The sequence below is a fragment of the Chamaea fasciata genome, unplaced genomic scaffold (assembly GCF_029207755.1).
Source record: "Chamaea fasciata isolate MVZ Bird 193981 ecotype frontalis unplaced genomic scaffold, bChaFas1.0.hap1 SCAF_7, whole genome shotgun sequence".
Classification (NCBI taxonomy): Eukaryota; Metazoa; Chordata; class Aves; order Passeriformes; family Sylviidae; genus Chamaea; species Chamaea fasciata.
In genome coordinates, this window is record NW_027094092.1 from 58,041,793 (window position 1) to 58,053,606 (window position 11,814).

The 11,814-nt window shown below is 48.6% G+C and overlaps 2 long non-coding RNA genes across 4 annotated transcripts; one reads left to right on the plus strand and one right to left on the minus strand.

The window, feature by feature from the left end:
* The first annotated feature begins 684 nt into the window (after window positions 1-684).
* On the plus strand, window positions 685-1,591 carry LOC136291851 (uncharacterized). The gene is made up of 3 exons (XR_010721777.1): window positions 685-756; window positions 1,174-1,330; window positions 1,412-1,591. It is a non-coding gene; the product is annotated as an uncharacterized lncRNA (long non-coding RNA).
* Window positions 1,592-2,404: 813 nt separating this feature from the next.
* LOC136291850 (uncharacterized) lies at window positions 2,405-5,792 on the minus strand. Of its 3 annotated transcripts, none has more exons than XR_010721774.1 (3): window positions 5,762-5,792; window positions 4,720-4,784; window positions 2,405-4,049 (listed from the first exon to the last, which is right to left on the minus strand). It is a non-coding gene; the product is annotated as an uncharacterized lncRNA (long non-coding RNA). The 3 variants fall into 3 exon arrangements; XR_010721776.1 differs by having other exon boundaries at window positions 5,751-5,792; XR_010721775.1 differs by having other exon boundaries at window positions 4,720-4,803; window positions 5,762-5,790.
* Between the last annotated feature and the right edge of the window lie 6,022 nt (window positions 5,793-11,814).

Below are 11,814 nucleotides of genomic sequence, written 5' to 3' on the forward strand. Positions count from 1 at the left end.
GCAGTGTCACTGGGAGAGGATGGGCATGCACAGTTCAGCCTTTTCCACAGTATCTGCAACACCTGAGTCCCTCCAGAGATTATATTTGGGATATGGACTTGTCTTGGAGAAGAGCCCCCAGCCCCTGCAGCAAACCTGCTCAGTTTCCTGGCTCTCCCTGTTTTGGTCAATGGCGAGTTGGGAGTGAGATCAGACCTTGAGAGTGTCTCAACATCTCTCTGATGCTGGTTTATGTATCAGGGACAGTGCAAATGATGAGCACAGGATTCAAGCACACGCCAAGTCTCACAGGTCTCCAGCAGCTCCCAGCCATGGGTATCGCGGGAGCCTCAAGCCCCTGACAGCCTCCCACAGCCGGCTAGGCTGTTGGGGTGCAGGAGAGGGAGATGGCAGCCCCCAGCTCCCTCCCGGGTCAGGGTCTGCACCCAGACCCCAGGGTGATCCCCCTCTCTGTGGAGACCTGGGACAGGGAGGAATGGGGAAAGAGAACTTTCCCACTTGGGCTAAGCCGATGGGAACGAAACCTTGCTCCCTCAGCCCTGACTGCCGAGGCGGTGGGAATCTGAGCTCAGCCCCTAGGCGACTTAATGGGCTTTTAAAAAACCCCTTTGTATTGGATCCATTCTTCTTCCCAAAGCTTGCTGGCCCCGCTCCAAGGGGAAACCTTTGATTCTACAAATACACCACAATTATCATCCCGAGGAGTCTCAGCTATCAGGCTCCCCGCCTCCAAAAGATCAGCAGGATGCCGGAGAGGTGCTTAAATCATTTCATCCTAAGAAAGCCTTGGCTGTAACAGCTTCCCTGTTGCTCGGAAAAAGCCACCCCTCTCCCAAAAGCTTGGCTCCATTTTTCTCCCAGTGATACGGTCGCTAGCGGAGGCAGGGCGGGCAGCGCTGCGGAAACCAGGCCACTGAGCTTCCCGGCGATTTCATCAGTCCTGGGACCCAGCTAGATCGCCGAGATTTATGAGCTCACAAGAATCTCGCCTTGGAGTTTTCTCCCCCTCCCAGCTTTTTTTTTTTTTTTTTTTTTTTTTTTTTTTTTTTTTTTTTTTTTTTTTTTTTTTTTAATGGCTGTGCAAAAAGGGATTCGGCGATAGAGCCCTGCTGGGTACCGTAACAAGCTCGCTCTGTTTGACAGTCGCAAATATTTTTCTCCAACATTGCACAGGTCCATGTGCACGGGCTCCTCTCCCCAGCGTCGCCACCGCCCAGCACCGGGAAGCTCGACTTGAGGTGGGGGAGAGGCAACTCAAAAGCTTGCCAAGCACTGCATCCACTCCCTGACTCCTATCCCTTGCTCACGACTCCCCCAAGCTCTCCTTCAGGTAGGTTTTTCTTTTTTTCTTGAATTGTGCGATTTGCTTTTTTTAATATTTTTTTTCCAAAAGTATTTTTATTTTCTTCAGGTAATACAAATCCTGCCCTTCTGCAATGCTCTCCAGTCCAATGCTGGGGATTTTCAAGGGGCTAGGTGCTCCACTTCCAGCAGGAGTCCAGCACTTCTCTCCTTGCAGAAATCCCCCTTTAAAGCACGTCACAGTGCAGCTGTTTTTCTTAGTAGTCTAAATAAAGCTTTCAAGTTATGACTCCTTGATGTGAAGCCAGATTCAGAGGCTGTCAGTTCCTTTGTGTATCCTCAACTTATCCGCGGTGTTTTGTTTTATTTTGGGACGGCTGCTCGCTGCAGAGCTGTGCATTTAGCAGCCCATTCCTGCCCCATTCTGCTCCTTGCCAGTGACAACGTGAGCTCCAAAGCACCACTGAGTCCGGCCCCCGCAAAACCTTTGCACTGTGCCCGCCTTTCTGCGAGGATAAAGGATTTTACAAGCAGGAATTTGCTCAGGCCGCGTGTTCACCACCGCAGGAGCCCCAGGGAAAGGTGTTTCACTGTGGCTGAACAGCCAAGGCCAGCGTCCTTCCCGAGCTGCAGCTGCAGCCCACACAGCCCTGGGATACAGAGGGAGTCCCTTCCTCATGGGAATCAGTTCTTTGGGGAAGACTGATCCCGTTTGCCACCACGCGGGTCTAGCAGAGGCTGCTGTGACATGGCGTTGTCTTTGGGGGTGGCACCCCCATCCTGCTCCTGTGCCACTTGCTCGGTCACACTGCTGTGGCCAAGCCAGCCAGCTCCCTGGGCCAGCCCGGGATGAAGGCTATGGGAGGCTGAGGCAGCTCTGCCACCAGGAGGAATGTGGACCCACAGCCAGCTTAGGGACTCACACAGATCACTCCAGAAATCTATAGGCAAGCAACAGGCTGAGACCAAAAATCCACTCCTATCCTTTATCAAAACCACCGCCGCTTACTTAGGATGCTCCAGGCGTGATTCAACACTGATTATCTTCATTGAGCTGGAGATTAGGCTGTAATATTCTCAGATAATTGCTTTATTAGCTCTGTATTATTCTTTTTACATTATTTATTTACACTGAGTCAAGAACACTCAAAGCTTTCACTGAAACCATAACACCAGTTCATCAGACAATATTTTACACTGTGCTTTTTACAGGAGTAAAGATCCTGCGTAGAAGGAGCTACCCCAGGACAAAAGTACCTTTGCCTGTGAGGCTTTTTTGGCTCAAGGAAGCTGTAGGTGTTATGGGTACCCGACCAGGTGCTAATAGCGTGGAAAGGTAATTTTCTAGAATTTCAGCACAGGCAATGGACTCTTGTGTCCTGTTACCTGCTGTGCTGGCTCTACCAGGCTGCTCCTGGCCCAGGGACAACTGACACTCATGGCACAGCTCACCAGGGATATTTTTCTTGCGCTCCCATGACCTGTCTGCCTCCAGCCATTCATCCTGTCCCAGCACAGGCTGCTACCAACCCTCTTTTGGCTGGAACAAGACTGCATTCTCCCTCCCTCTCTCCTGAAAAAGGAATTAGACTGATTTAATGATAAATGCATGGGCTCTTGGCTTGGGCCTTGCTTGTCAGCCAAGGCAGCACATGGACCACTGCAAGGCTGTGGTAACCCAGAGAACCAGTCCTGGGTACAAGGGGTTGGCCCCAGGAAGGGATGTCTGGGAGGTCCTGCACTGTGTGCTGGCGATGTAACCAAGCCCAGATTTTCCTCTGACTTGGTGTCACTGCTGAGGATGACTGTGGGGGACGGCAGCAGCTGAGTATCCATTCACCTTTGCCCTGTCCTTAATGACCTTGTCATGGAAAGCAGGAGCAGACAACGTGACCCTCCAGACAACCAGCCCCTCCCTGGGATGCAGAGGACCTTTTCCGGCACAGAGTGCTCAACTTTCTCCATTTCTTTCCGAGTGACTGTCTTTGCAATCAGAGCTACTGACCATCCTATTAGCACACCGCCCAGTCTGGATTAAAGGGACCCACATGATGTTGGGTTTTGTTTTGGCTCACATTCTCCCCATGAGCTCTTGGTACCCATTGATTCCAGACCTAAGCACAGCCTCACATGACACCTGACACACTCCCTAGGGAAGATGCTCCAGGAATGTCATATCACCCACCTGAGTTCAGCAGGTGCAAAAGCAGAGCTGAACATGCACATTCTTGATATCCCCAAATATGCCTGCTCTCCCCAGTTTTCTCCTGGAAGAAGGATTCCCACTTGGGGAGTGACTGCTTGTGATGTACCCACCACAAAGATGCTGTGGCTCCCCAACAAGCCTGGGAGATGCTGGGGGCCAGCTTTGATGTGTATTTCTTTGCTATTTGAAACGGTCTCTCCTGGAAGGGCTTGAACTGGAGGCTGTATATAAAAGCTGCTGCTGTTTTTATTGGGCTGCCATCCATCTGTTTATAACACAGATGCCCTGAGTGATTCTGCTGGCGGGAAGCAGAGGTGAAGTGGCTCCTTTGGACGTGCTCAGAAACCATCTCCACATCCAGGACTCCTTTTAGAGATGTTTAACATCATCCATCTTTCAAGCCTCTCACAGCACTGCCACATTTCTGGGGTTTGGTATAAACACTGGAGTTCAGAGTCAGTGAGACAGAGCGGGGCAGGCGCTGCAGTTACGAGATGTCCTGCGTCAGAAGTGGTGCAATTTGCAGCTGCTTGGAAACGCCCTGGCAGAGAAACAGGGGATGTGGGAGACGCACCTCTCCATTCCCGGCCCAGCCCAGGGGCAGCCTGCCAGCCCCAGAGCACAGGCACGAAGCCCTAATGGAGCTACAACACAAACTGCTCGTTTGCTTGCTGTTTGTGCTCCACATCAACCAGAGCTGTCTGGAAGAAGCTCTGGATAATATTTGCTTGTGTGTTCCTCTTCAAAATCCCCGCTCCAGCTTTCTGGAGCTGCTAGCAATGTACTGCCCTGGCACTGCCTCTGACTGAAGCTCTAGTCAGCCAAGAAGGGATGAATTTGTCCCTTCTTTTGAGCCATAGAAGAAGAGTCTCCATCCCTCTCCCCACCTGTGGTACACCCACCTACATCCCACCTTGGGCTCTCCTATGGAACAGCCACTGCCACCACCAGCCCAGCTCCATCTGCTCCACCTCTCTCCCATACCCAGCCCTTTCCTTTGGGACATACCTCCCTTGGGTGCAGATGTCCAGCACTAAGTCCTGGTTCCCTCTATGCCTCCTGCAGCTGCAGCTCCTGGGACTTGGATGTGTTGCCCAAGTCCAAAGAGTGGATGAGTGTCAGAGGAGGGATGTGGACATCCCTCCCTGTGCTGTGCCTCCAGCCCAGCCCCGCTGTGTGTGAAAAGCGCACAAACCGGACATTCAACTTACCCTGTCTTTGCACAAGGCCGGCCATGGCTGGGGCTGCCAGGGAGTTATCAGATGCTCTTGTGGATCTGCAGAGAAGCCAGGATTCTAAGGGAAGGGTTACTGATTGCATTTTGGCCCTGGGGAGCTGTGTTGGACAAACTGCTGTATAATCACTGCACAGACCAGCCTGCAGAACTGCACTGTAATATTTTTCTCTTATCGTAGTGCAGCTTTGGAAGCTCTTATTTGATCTCCTTTATCCATGTGAATGTGTTCAAGAATGCAGCAGCCTCTGCCTGCAGAATAGTTCCTATTGTTCCCTTTGTTCATGTGTCTAGGCTGTTCCTCAGCCTCCTCTCTCCCTTCCCTGCAAAGAGACACACCCTGCGTGGTCAAAAAGTACCTTTACAACTTGATCTTATATAGGAACTCAGCCACGAGAAAGGCAGAGGGGATATTTTCCTGAATATTACAGCTTTTTGTGATGCAGAGGGGAGCGTGGTGAAAGGTACCCTGAGCTCATACACTGAATCAGCTGCTTTTAACTTCAATCAGCATCTACTCACCCATGCCCAACCTGCAAGCTGCTCTGAATTAATGCTGAAAATGGATGCCATTGGATTGGGCATTTTTGGCTTATCTGTCTGTTCTTCCTGAAGTGCTGACCCTCTTAGTTTGAATAAAGTTACAGTAACACAGCAAACCAATTTGGAAGAGAAACAAAGAATCTGAAGGCCATGAGGAATACAGATCCACATTTCAATTTTTTATCCTGCTTTTTTTCTGATACAAAAGCTTATATATGCCTTCATTCTGAAAACGGGCTGGAATTGACTTAGATATTAAAAGTGTTTAATTTGGAGATTTCTTTTCGTGAGTGTGCAACTGAACTCAGTGTTTTTCAAAAGCAGGCCTCCAGCTCTGCAAAAATGTCTCTCCGATTTCTTGATCAGCCCTTTCTACTTCTCCTTCCAGACAGGTCTGCAGCAGGTTATCCTAACATGATCCGCACAATTTTTACACCCCATCGAGTGCACAGTTTCAAAACAAACCTCAAACAAACCTCAGCTCCATGTGAAAACCCATCTCCTCTCCATCCTCTTTGTGGAGAACCTGTAGGAAAATGTCAAATTATACAATTGAGAACTTTGGAACAGCTGAGTTAGATCAGGCTGAGTAAGTAATCAAAGTTACAGCAGGAGGTTGTTAATCTGTTGGTGATTTCCAAGCAAATGATTTTTAAGGTTCTGTTTACAAAATAAGAGAACTGATATTATTGGTTGAGCCTGGAGGCTGATGCATCACCAGCCATAGTAAAAGCAAAGATGACACGGAGCTTGCTCACACACTGAGGAAGGTGTGCTCCTTAATTAATCCTGAGTCATCACTTCCATTAGGAGCAGGATGGAAGGATGGCACCAGAGCCACTGGCTGCCACGGGGCAGGGGCCAGAACCTGCTGAGAGCCTGATCCTGCACTGCCTGTGGCACACACAACTGGTGAGACAGGTTGGAAATCACTGGCTCAAGGCTGGATGTGTGCTTTGGCTTTCCTACCTGCCTCACTGGGGATTCCTTTAGAAATCCACACTGGGAATTCTGCCTTAGACTGAATTTACATGAGCAGGAGGCCAAATAGTTGTTTAAATTTTTTTAGGTCTTGTTACTTTTTTTTTGTATGAAATGAAGCCAGGGAAATCACTTACTGCTGTTCAAGTCTCATGCATGTGCAGTGCTGTTAATCTCAGACTTCATAAATTGTAAATGAAGGTTTCCAAAATCATGAGATTTGTATTTGTTTCTTTTTAAGTAAGAGAAATTGTCTCTTTTGATTGAGGTTTTGTGCTCTCAGGACATAACATGGCCTTTTCCCCCCAACATGCAGCAGCAGAAACAACCCCCAAAATTAAATCCTCTGTTGTAAAAATTAGAACCTCTATTTCCTGACCCCGGAAGCAGAAATTTGCAAAAAACATCTCCTTCCTAAAGACCCAACTGAGACCTTTGGACATGAGCAGTGTAGATAGGGGCAGACATTTTGGTTCATAGGGACCAAGTTCTTTTTACCCTGATCTCTGAGCAGTGGACTCTAAACTTGCCATTGCTGAGCACCCATGATTTGATCTGCAGACTGAGGAAGAAAAAACCCCCAAAGAGCAGCTGGTTTTCAACATGGCCTCTCCTCTGCCTTGTGGCAAAACCCCTTCCCAGACTGCAGAAAGCAGTAAAACCCTCCTGCCCAGCACTTCCATTTTCCAACAATGTCAAGGTGAAAAGCCCCGCAAGTGAACCCTGTGTCTCTCTCCTCTGCTTGGCTCACAAAGCAGGAGCAAAGAACAAACCTCCTTTCCTGTCCCTCCTGCCTCCCTGAATCCCTTCTCATTAAGGAAAGAAAAGGTCAATATTGGTGGTGTTGAAATGAAGAACAAGGACTGAACAGCCTCCTGTGCCTGGTGCAGGGTGCTGAAAGAGCCGAGCGTGAAACAACATTTTCCAGAGCCTCCATCAGCTCAGGGGTCTGTTTTGGCCTGCCAGTGTGCAAGGAAGGAGCCTGATTTCAGGAAGCAATTTGCAACCAGCCCCTTAGGAGACTAAGGGGGGAAAAAAGCACCTGTGAATGGGTCATAGCTTGGCGTCTCCTGACAAGTTTGAGAAGTGCCTGGCAATGTGGGAAATTCAAGAGGTGGTGGACAAGTTCCACCAGGAGGATGCTGAGGAAACCTGAGGCTTGCCACACCAGGGAGCTCTTGGTGAGGCTTCCCATCTTGGCCCAAGCCACAGTCTCCCCTCCTCTTAGCATCTGTTTCGCCAGCCCATCCATGCAGCAAAGCCAACACCCGAGCCTGTGTCATCCTCATCATAAGCACAAATTCTCAAAAGTGGCATGGAGAGGTGTTGCTTCCCACCCCACCAATTTACCCACACAATTTATCTCTCTGCAGCTGTCTTCTGCCTCTCCAGAGCTTCCTCTCCATGGCCTGGTAGATGCTGTCCTGGCCAAGCATGGATTTGATCAATCAGAACCACCTTGCTCCACTTTCAATCCCACCACCTTCACATTTCCTCCCATGCTGCCTTTTACTCTTCCCATTAATACCTCATCACCCTCTTTGAGTCCTGCCTGGTGATGGTTGCAGACACTGAAGCTGGGGCTGGCACCCAAGGCTTTGAGGCTGTACCCTCCTGGGGAGTGGACTCTCCTGTATTCTTGTGTTTTTCTCTCTGTTTATCTCCATCCACTATTGCCTCTGCTCTTAAATCTTCTGGCACTCTGGGTGCAGAGAGATGTCCCTTTGGTCTGTGTTTACCATCATTTATGATGCTGTCCTGGGTGCGTTATGAGAGATGTTGCCTAAGCCTGGGTGAAAAACAGGAGCCAAAGCTCCTTGGGACGAGCATCACAGTGATCTGTATGCTGCAAACTGAGCAGGGATGGAAGGCTCAAATGTCCCAGAACTTTGCAACAAATACTGTCCTGTGAAAAACAGGAATATCTGCCTTTTTTATTGCCCTGATTTGGTATCAAACCAAGTGTTTAAAAAGCCTGACTTTTCTCTAGGGATGGAAAGTTTGATGTTCGACCAACCTACCTCTTGCAATCTTAAATCTGTTTTAGAAGGAACCTTTTTTTAACCTCTTTTTTTTACTTATTTTTCAGTGCTAACAGACAATTTCTACAGCAGCCAAATACTCCTTTCTTGTGTACCAACAACACGAAGCATTTACCTTGGCAGACCAGGTAAAACAGTGCCCTGAGGGAAGCTGAATAGGCCCTGGTGATGAGTTACAGTGTCTTACACTTCCCAAGTACAATCACAATGATTTACGACCGCTGACATGACAAAGATTTTGTCTGGTAGTGAGGAGTGATGGCTGATGTCCCTCTAAATGCTTATCATTTCTGGCAGCTTAATTGAATCCTGTTAACAGATGCAACAAAACTCCTAGGAGTCCTCATCGGAGAAAAGCAAAGATGGTGTTGGCATTATTTCCCTGTTTTCAGGAATTCTTCTTTGAAGTCAGAGGGTGAAGAAATGATCTTCCTAAAAAGAAAATGCCACCAAAGTAGTATATTATCTTCATAATTGATTTTAGGACACCTTGGCAGGAGAACAACCTCCCATGATGGGTGATAAGAAGGGACCCTTGGAGAGTTGCTGCAGTTTTCCCCTGTGGAGTGAGGCATCCCTCATTCAGCATTCAGAGGACTTGGGCTTACGTCCAACTTGGAGCCTTGCCCTCCTCTTGGGGGTTTTGAAGCTTTTCAGACCAGTTGAGCAAAACCTCAGATAACTGTGGCAGCCAGGGCATCCAGCCTGGCCTGTGAGGTGTTCTGGGAACAGCTCTGCAACACAAGAGCTCCAGCAGATGCAAGGGAGGCATTTCTGACAGGCCTGCAAGCAGCTGGGAGTGCTGCAGGAGATCCCACTTTGCCCACGTGGCTGCAGTGCTGCAAAGGGGCAGCATTTGCTCAGAACCCAAAAGAGCAGCAAACCCACAGCCACTGGAGGCAGTTGGAGGGAGAAAGCTCCATGCTGCAAAGCTGCTGCGTGCAGGAGGAGGCTAAAATGTGGGAGATGGTTTTCAATAAGGTTCATCCAGAGCAGCAATGGACACCTGTGGCTTGGAAGGACTTTTAGCAAAGATAAAGTTGTGCCTACAGCACGTCCGCACATCCTCTTGCAGCAGCTGAGCCGTGCTAGTCTCTCATCTGATTTCATGCACCAGGGTGTTATCTTTTTCTTGGGAAAGCCATGGAACCGGGTAGAGTTTAAATTATACCCCAGAGAACCTGGCTAGCTTCTCTGACAGAGGTCATAATGAGGGAGTCGGAATTCCAGTTATAGCTCAGCACAGCAGATGTAGCTGGTTTTGCAGATGATAAAAATACAGCCTTGTCTCAGGAATGCTGCAGGAGTGAGGCATGCGTGTGGCTGGGTTTTTTTTTTCCAGAGCTGTTGTTTAACTCTGGCTGTACTGTACAGCAGTTGTTCCCATTGGGAAATCAATATTTACAGAGTAAACAGCAATAAGATGTAGGCTGGGTGCCATCCAAGCACACAGCAGGACCTGCTCCAGTGAATGCCCTCCCCTCAAACTCTGAAAAATGTTACTCCTCTCTCTTTTGGGGTAGGAGTACTTTTCATTACCAGTGATGAATACTACTTTATTTTTACTCTGCTCTGTGTGCTTTCCAAGGCCAGCTTGCAAGGAAGGAGGCAGCCACTGAAACATGGAAAGCTACATTATATACTCTCCTATATCACACACAGCTCACCTCTTCTGATCAGAATTGAGTGCTTGGTGCACAGAATTAGCTACCCACTCCAAAGGAAAGCAATTTATCTGAAAAAGCAATCACAACTAACACTTCAAATACTGAACTTCCTACTTGAGCTCCTGCTTGCTCTCATCTGTATGTCATAGAATCATAGAATGTTTTGGGTTGGAACGGACCTTCAAGACCATTTTGTTCAAACCTCCCTGCCATGAGCAGGGACACCTTCCATTAGACCAGGAGGCTCAGAGCCCCATCCAGCCTGGTCTGGAACACTGCCAGGGATTAAAGTGTTACAGGGACCTCCTCAGGGATCCTGCAATTCCACTGCCTACAGAGACCTTTCCCTGGAGGATGAACACCAGTGACCTCCCTTCAAGGAGCAGGTCACTGAGGCTCAGCTGGGACTAACACAAACCTGGCCACGTGAACTCAGTGCTTTGCTGTTCCCCAAAGCACTGCCAACGGAGAAATGCACTACAGGCTTAGTGGCACTGCCATTCTCACTTTATTTGGATACTACAATAAGTCCATGTCCTCTTGGATTTACAACAACACAGTTGAAGCTGGCTCTGTAATGCTGCCTGGGCCTGTATTCCCTCCTGTTTTCAGAAGCACAGCTGTAAGGAAAATGTTCTGTCTCTAATCTCTATTTACACAGGATGGTGATAAAGAAATTCCTCCACAATCATTTAATCTCTCTTTGGGCTGACCCCACCATCATTGCACAGCCCAGCTCCAGAGCAGCAACACATGCAAACACGACACATTGATTTTTGGGCTAGGGAAAGACAATCGCAGGCAAACAACCTCTGTACCAAAGTACCCCTCAAGTCTTGTGCTCAATTTTGAACCTCTCACCTCGAGAAAGACACTAAAGGGCTGGAGTGTGTCCAGGGAGGGGCAATGGAGCTGGGGAAGGGTCTGGAGAACAAGTCTGATGAGGAGCAGCTGAGGGAGTTGGGGGGATTCAGCCTGAAGAAAAGGGGCTCAAGAAGGACCTTCTCACTCTCCACAACTCCCTGACAGGAGGGTGCAGCCAGGTGGGGTGAGTGTCTTCTCCCAGGTAACAAGTAACAGAGGAAATGGCCTCAAGTTGAATAACAGGAGGTTTAGATTGGATGAAGTTTTGCCTAAGAAACTTTCAGTAAAATTTCTTCACTGAAAGGGTAATCAGGTATTGAAATACACTGTCCAGGGCAGTGATTGAGTCACTATCCCTGGAGTTTTTCAAAAGGTGTATGGGTGTGGCATTTTGGGACATGGTTTAGTGGTGGCCTTAACAGTACTGGGGTAACAGTTGGACACAATGATCTCAGAGGTATTTTCCAACCTAAACAATAAAGTGATTCTAAGTTTTTTTTGCTGGGCACGATGAGTTAGAATGAGCGAGGTGAGTACCCCACCAGGCAGAGTGATACTGAGAGGAAGGACAGCCCCATCTTCTGGAAGCTGAGGTGACTGAAGCTCTTGCGCATTTTTGGCGAGAGATTTCGAAGCAAGGAGCCTGTTTTGGGGTGCGTTTCTGCCGTAAACTCAGCTGGCTGTCTGCAGCAGTGAGGTGCCACTGGCATACGTGCTGTCCCCACCGCGAGCTGGCTTGTTCATGTCAGTGAGCTCTGAGCAAGCTCTGCATGAACTCACCGCCTGGCCCTAAAGGATCGGCAAAACAGGAAACTCTTTCAAAAGTGTCTAAGGATTTGATGTTGATGTTTGAATTTCCCTTTCATATCGCTGCAGCATTTTTGTCCAGGCAGTTTATCCCTGCAGTGCAAAGCTGTCATTTATTTGTAGTTAGAGGTTTGATGCTTTTGAAATGAAAGCCGAGGCAGACAGAAA